At 38.7% G+C, this 7,564-nt stretch overlaps 1 protein-coding gene across 1 annotated transcript in view; it reads left to right on the forward strand.

The window, feature by feature from the left end:
* LOC146460115 (uncharacterized) overlaps positions 1 to 7,564 on the forward strand; it is a 457,503-nt gene that overhangs the window by 394,497 nt on the left and 55,442 nt on the right. The window lies entirely within an intron of this gene.

Below are 7,564 nucleotides of genomic sequence, written 5' to 3' on the forward strand. Positions count from 1 at the left end.
AACTCAACTTCCCAATTTTTTGCACAAGAGAATAAGGACCTGAATGTCTTTTTACGTAAGTTAATCTCCCTGTACAGACGAGAGACAGACACCCTTGTATCCGCTCATACAAACCTGGTAGCTCTATTCACAATAATGTTAAGCAATCTTCTTCTGAGATCTTTATAAGCTATCCTTTCCAGTTGCAAAATTTTCTTATCTAAAAATTTCTTAAGGACTCAAGCCGTTTTCCTTGTGTAAACCATTTGTGCATTAAAATTAAACTTACACGAATAACTGTCGTCACGCAACATTTAAACAGAGGGAGAATTCCATAAAATAAACATGCTGTTTCATTCGCGACTACGCTTTCAACAGATAATTCCCATAAAATGTGGGACAAATACTATTAATAACAAGACGCTTTTCAGAGCATTTACGTGGGATGCGTTAATTATGTTTAGCACTAGTGGCCTCATTTATTGCACGCCTCACCGATTTTTTAACCTACCCTCCCTTCGCGATTGAACTAACTGAATAGTTTTAGTCAGAAAGATTGCGTGATATTGTGTTGCGCTACTTGAAATTTTGCCGCCAAAAAAAAGTTCCCGCCAGAAAATGTCGTCAGCTAAAAGGAGCACTCTTTTTATCTGATATTTTTGTAGCCTGCGTAGCTGGCGGTTTTGGTGGGCGGGAAAGCCAGGCTAAAACGAGTGGTGGAGCTGCGGGTGAAATGGGGAGAGAACAGCGACAGTCGCGGCGAAGCCTCGTCAACGAGCGGCTTCGCCGCGAGGAACCGCCTGCCCGGATTCCAGTCATTTTCGTTTGCCGCCCCCAAAATTTACATATTTTACGACCTGTCGATATCCAATTAACCCAACCAATCAGATGGCAGATGGTAAAATGAAACCTTCTCGGCTGGCTATCAAAACATATCCTGGAAATTCGATGTGTTTTTTTCGATGGCGGCAAAGGCCGACACTCCGAAAAAGCCTGTCAAGGGAGAAAAGCTTTCCAGTTCTACAACAAGTGTCAATGATAACTGTAGATTGTGCTCTTGCCAGCGGTGACAGTATAGCCTCTCATTTTAAAATTGTAGGGATAGGATTTTAACCGTGTAGTTATCATTATCTTGCGACCTTTGTATTGCCGGGCCGGGCTATTTGCTTTTGTGGCAAGATGTTGTGTTTTTAATTGTCACGGTTGTTTTTCTCTTGATCCTTTCTCTAGCTTCTTTGAAAGCTATGCAATGCGTTAAATTGAGGGCTAAAGGCCGCTGTAGTCAAGGCTGTGTTTTTGTTATCGCTCCGCTCCGCTCTGTAACTGTGAAGTTTGTGTTGCGGGCGGGGGAGCTTAGTATTGTCCTCCTGTGCTTTGATTACGCTATAGAATTATTAGGTAATTCTTCTGTGTTGCTATGGCCAGGGGCTGCTACGAGTCCGCTGGCTGTTCGTTGATTCTGTGGCATTTTAGGCTATGGTCAGGCAAGACCGCGGTTTCGATCCAAATCTTGTGGATTGATCTCTTCAGTTGCCGATTCTTTAGAAATGATAGAGCTCTCGGTATCCTTTCAGAATACGCGCTCTTTTTTCGAAATTTATACCCACGTTTCGGATCAAATATTCTGCTCGATGAAGTTCGCTGTCTTCTTTCAATGCTGCGAGAATGAGGGTTTGTCGTCGAATATTAAGGTTCTATAAAGCTTAAATAATGCTTCTTCTGTCATTTTGCTTTTCGCGATGAAATCCTCAGAGCTGTATAAACAGAACTTTCCCATGGGAGATTAATAAAACATTTGATTGACGTTTGTAGAATCTCATCCAATGAAAATGGTCCGTACGCCAGCGTACTGACTACTCAAAAATGCCCCGAATCCGGGCAGGCGGTTTCTCGTTGCCCTCGCCCCATTTCCCCGCGGCTTCGCTACTCGTTTTGACTCTCGTGCCCGGCTTTCTGGTGAGCCACCCATAAAAACCGCCAGCTACGCCCTCGCCCCATTTCCCCGCGGCTTCGCTACTCGTTTTGACTCTCGTGCCCGGCTTTCTGGTGAGCCACCCATAAAAACCGCCAGCTACGCAGGCTAATATTTTTGCTTCTCATACAAAAGTATTTCGTCAAGTGAATTTTGCTAAAAAAAAAGAGTTTGGCTGTCAGTTTTCACGAGAAAGCGGCAAGTGCCATGTCGCGCATCAGTGATGTCGTAAACGGAATTATGCAAATTTCTGGCGAGTTGAACATTTTTAGATCTTGTCGGTTTTGATAAAGTTTCAACAGTTTACAAATAGTAAAATACAAAATGGCAGTAAATTTCTCGTTAAAATGCATGTAACAATAATCATGAAGAGTTAACATGGCGTTTTAAACCTTGTATATTATTATAGAATTCTTTAGAACAACACATGTAGCTTATGTAGTTTATCTAAAAATAAGATACAGAATGGCAACTTTTTGATAAACGGGTCACGTTTCGTTACTTGCATATCAAGATGCTGGTAAAGTAAAATGTTGTGGACTGCTCTACAAATTGTTTTCGTTTCATCAAAAAAACAGAGAGAAAACAGGCAAAAAGCTTTCCTAAATGAAAACTTTTAGTAAAAATTGACAATCAAACCTTTAATCTTTTTGTGAAGTGGATTTCCAGTTGCGTTTAAGCATCAAATCGACAAAGTGATGCGATGTGTGTTTTAGCTTATCAATGATCTTTCCCCCACGTATTCTGGATGGTTTTACAACTATCAAACAGAAGCATGATTCCTTCGACTTGAACTCTCCAATTTCCACCGTTTTAACTGTCGAGTGCTTCTTAGAAGTTATTCTTTCAATTTACCGCTTCAAAAGGGTTAATTTTCTTTTTGAAAACGGCACATTGGAATCTAAAACATTAAAACAATATGGCCACGTCACTAAAAAAGCCTTTTCAGTTCCACCGAGAGATCACTAGGACCTGTAATTAAATCCCCTCCGATCCCTCCTGACATACACTAAGATACTGCATTCTGATTGGAACGTTTTTGTTAAAGACAATAAGGACAATAAGAGACAAAAAGATCCCCTCTAGGAGAAAACTGAATTTGATACATCTAAAACGTGTTAATAATTGAAAGATGCACATTTGTGGATACAAAGAAGAACGAACAGCCCCCATTTTAAAACGTGGGCTGCACAGGCATCCCACGTAATAAGTTTACATTAAAGTTCCAAGCCGATCTTGAGAAATAATTAAGCTTACATTCTGGGCTTTCGCGATGACAGTCATGAAACACTGCGTGGTGACTTCTGGTTCCTTCAGAACTGAACAAGAATCGAAATTGAAATCTACTATTTTGTCGACGTATAATATCTTCCTGAGGCGACGAAAACCATAATCGTTGGCTACATTACAAATCATATTCTTCACCACATACACTCACTGGTAAAATCTCAGCTCAGCTGAGAACATGTCGCTCGCAATTTCAATGCTGACGGCTGTACTAACCTAAAACAAAGCTGGTACCTCATTCCACCGGTCTTGATTAATCGTAGTGTTCAAACTTCGTACTACCGCAAAAAACATGCTAACAGTAAATAAACAATAACTAAATATGACTGTGTGTTCCACCGTCAAGTCGCCACAGACAAAATGGCATGAATCCTTCGCATTTCACGCATGCTCATTACGGTTTTCGAATGATTGACAGATTTCTTTACTGGGGCGATCATGTCTTTCCGAACCCCCCCCCCCCCCTGCCTCAGCCATTCTTTCTTTCTTTCTTTAGAAGAGAAAATTCCCTCCAAAATAAATGGTCTTTCTCTTAAGCCAACCAGGGTTTTAACACACTCTTAAAAGGACCAGACTTAACAATATTATTATGAGCAACCTGAAATGTTCAAAGATCTCAAATCCTACAAAACAATTCTGAGAGAAAAAAATCAAAGAAAACTTGCCTCAACTCAGCTGATCAAAATCTTAGACAAATTATGACCACAATTTTTTCTGGTTTAAAAATAAGAAAAATAAAAAAATGTAGTGTTCCACTATTGCTAAAGCTAAAATGACTCCCTTATTCCTTGAAGACAATGAAGAAAAATATAAAATATTGCTACGCTAAATCTGCCAAAGTTCAGTTGTAATATAAGTACCACAAAATCAAAAGTACTTCATGTGCCATGCTGGATAACTCACAATACTTGAGCTTTTGTTAGTGTGGGTATCTCACTAAAATGAGTTGAGCAATTATAATTTTTAAGTTTTATCACTGTTTTAATGGAAAAAAGCCATGCATTAACCCACTTAATTTAATAATGATCCAGCTTTCATTAAAAATCCAAATATCGCTTTGTTGAAGTGTTGAAAATATTATTAGCTGTGATGTTCAAGGTGGAATTATACATACATACATATTCAATAAGCCCAGCAGTAGGAAGACTATTAAGAATATTCAAAAGTGGTCAGGGGAGGAAAGAAAATAGAAAAATACATAAGCTTATGTTTAACTAGCTGGCAAATCAAGTAAATACATGTAAATAAACAGATTTACATACCTGTATACCTCTTACCAACCAAGTTCGAGGTCTGTACTGTAAATTACTGACTGAGGTTTTCCCTAACAAATCAACAGGAAAAAATAAGGATCTGTAACTTACAACACAGACCGAAAAAACAAGATATTTATTATATCTCTGAGGATAATGGGGTGCGCGAGAAAGGAAACTTTCAAATTTACTGGCTCATACAGTGAAATACGGCCCACAAAATTGACTAATCACCCAGCGTGTACTAACTTAGAGATGTAATAAGAGTGAATAAATCACGTCATCATATTACTTATAACAAATATATTCAAGCTATTGTTCTCCCTTATTATTTATGTCAAAAAATTGCCAAGGATGCAGCATGTTACCAAAGATCACAAACCCTTTAAAGTGGGTGAGAGATATTTTGTTGTAGATTTCCAACTGAAGCTAATTTTGAACCTCTTTTTTTTCTGCTATGGACTCAGAAAAAATGGAAGCTTGCAGTGGAAGTACCCAGAGGAAGCTAAAGAAATTAATCATCATCGTAACATCAACTCGCCATGCCCTGCTTCAGGATTAAAATTTTCAAAAACAATCACTTGTAACGCTAACTAAGAAATAGACAATAAACAAACCCTGTTCACTGAATGGAATCTCATCCAGTGATAGCAATAGACAATAAACAAACCCTGTTCACTGAATGGAATCTCATCCAGTGATAGCAATCCATTACACGTTCTCCCTATTAAGTCAAAAAGTTAAACAATCGCTGTATACAAAAGGTATCTCGTCTCAAATTTCCAACCAAGGTTCTAAGGTTCTCACGCCTTTGAAAGTATAGACACAACCTTTAGCCGTAGGCTCAAGTCATGGAAGGCTGTGTTCAAAATCACAGATCAGGTTTTTAACTAAAATATAATTATATATTTTTAAGAAACTAAAATTTGACTTGTTCGAGAAAAGAAGTTTCATTCAGTGAATACTACATGTACAATCTCTTTTTTAAAAGCTTGCAAAAGACTCCACAGCGATTCTTTGGAGTTCCTTCACATACCAAAAAAAAAGGATATGCTCACAACTTCGCGGCTCAAGACCGCTTAATTTGGCAATTGTTTCAGTCTTTTGCACTCGCTTCAGGGTCTTCCTGCATATGTTCTCACCTAAAAGCTGAACTTATTTGCCACAGTCTCGGCAGCTGCCGAAGTGAATGCCCAAAAGAGAGCTTTCAGGCAACAAAATCCAACGGAGCCACCCATTTCTGAATGACACACTTCAATCAGCGTGAAGTTGTAATGTTCATCAGAATTCGAGGAACGGTTTTTTGAAAAAAATTGTGCAGTTTGACCAAAACTCACCGTAAGCCCTGTGGCAATGTCGCTTTCAGCTTATAGGAAGCAAATATTTTAGAAGTCAGACTTTGCCAAAATTAAACGACAACAAAAACAGCCCGCAGATTGTTCCAATGCCCTACTTTCAAAATGGCGCCCATCGGCGGGCAAGACGGCCAAACCTTCTATCGATCATCTGTCGGTTGAAATTGCACTTTGCTCGTTTCTATCGATCGATCCTAACACCTAAAGAAATAATTTACTTTGGGAAACACTGAAAATAGTTTGTCTTACCTTCAAATAGAGGAAATTTTACTTCGTTGCCACTCGATTGCAAGGACTGAAGCTACAGACGCGGCTACTCAGCTCAAGTGCGGGTGGACTGGACTTGTGATTTCAGTGAATTGGATCTGAGGAGTGAGTCAGTGGTCGCCAGTTCTACGGCCGGGAAAGTAAATTTTACAATGGATTGGCGGTTGAAGGGAATTTAAGAAAGAAATTATTGCCGTACTTGCAATAGCTTTTATACGAGACAGAACATTAGTGCTGAGAAAAGCATTAAAGAATTTTGAATGGATCAACGAAACGAAATACAGTCAACTTTCAGCGCCTAGAGGACACTTTGTCGATTACGGACAGCAACTAAATCCCCGGCAAAAAAAAATTTACTGACGTTTGCCTCAAATAAATACCCATAATATAAGGACTCTTGTTATTAAGGACGCTAACTCGAGGTCCCGAGGGTGTCCGAAATAAAGGGAGTTGACTGCATTTAGCTAAAATAACGATATGATTTTTTTTCAACTAATTTATCTGTTGCTGTAGAGAGTAATTGTTTTACTGATTCCATCAATCTGTTGTCTTGATTTAATTTTTTTACCAGAAATGGGAATGCTGGTGGTTTAATTAGTTTGTACTCTTCGCATCTTTTTTACGGGTGTTCTATAATGACCAAATTTTGCTTTTCAAGTATTGTACTTTATGAAATTTAGTATTGATGCAAACTGAAAATGGGCCTTTTGCACTAACTGGTCACAATCTACGAAATCCACCATACTCGATGGCAAAAGAATGCAGTAGATTCGAACACAAAGGAATTGCAACCTGTCAATCTTGACTTTCCTTTGTTGTCGATGTCCCACTTTTTGGCCATCCAGTATGGCGCATTTTTTACCATATGACCAGTCTGTGTAAAAGGCCCATTGTTGTTCCGCGAAATAAAAAAATATGATAATAACAAATTGCAGGTAATAAATTTTATTAATGAAAAACTGGATCATTCTCATGTAATTCCAGAGTTTTTGGTTGCTTTTGTTGCACGCAGAAATTTCATTTTTCAATTATTGTAATTTGTGACGTTTAGTATTGATGCAAACTGAAAATTGTTGTTGTAGTTGTTCCGCGAACTAAAAAATATGATAATAATAAAATTGCAGGCAATAAATTTTAATAAAAACTGGATTGCCATGTAATTCCAGCCTCTTGGATGCTTTTCTTTTACGCAGAATATTTGGTATTTAAATTTCCTGTCAATAGACTCCTTAGTTAGGCTCGGTCTGAGGGTGAACGAGAAACCCTTGGACAGGGAACAGACCAATGGGCCCTTTCCAGCTAACGGTCACATGGTACAAAGACCTACCTTGTTTGAGAGCAAGTTGCACACTGGGACCGTGATCTGAAAGAAGGTGGCTGCATAAAGTTACACTGAATTTTCTTTGCTTAGGATGTCCCAAAGCGTAGCTCGCTCTCCAACATGGTGAATT

This window comes from Pavona decussata, unplaced genomic scaffold, assembly GCF_977016875.1.
Source record: "Pavona decussata unplaced genomic scaffold, jaPavDecu1.1 SCAFFOLD_214, whole genome shotgun sequence".
NCBI lineage: Eukaryota > Metazoa > Cnidaria > Anthozoa > Scleractinia > Agariciidae > Pavona > Pavona decussata.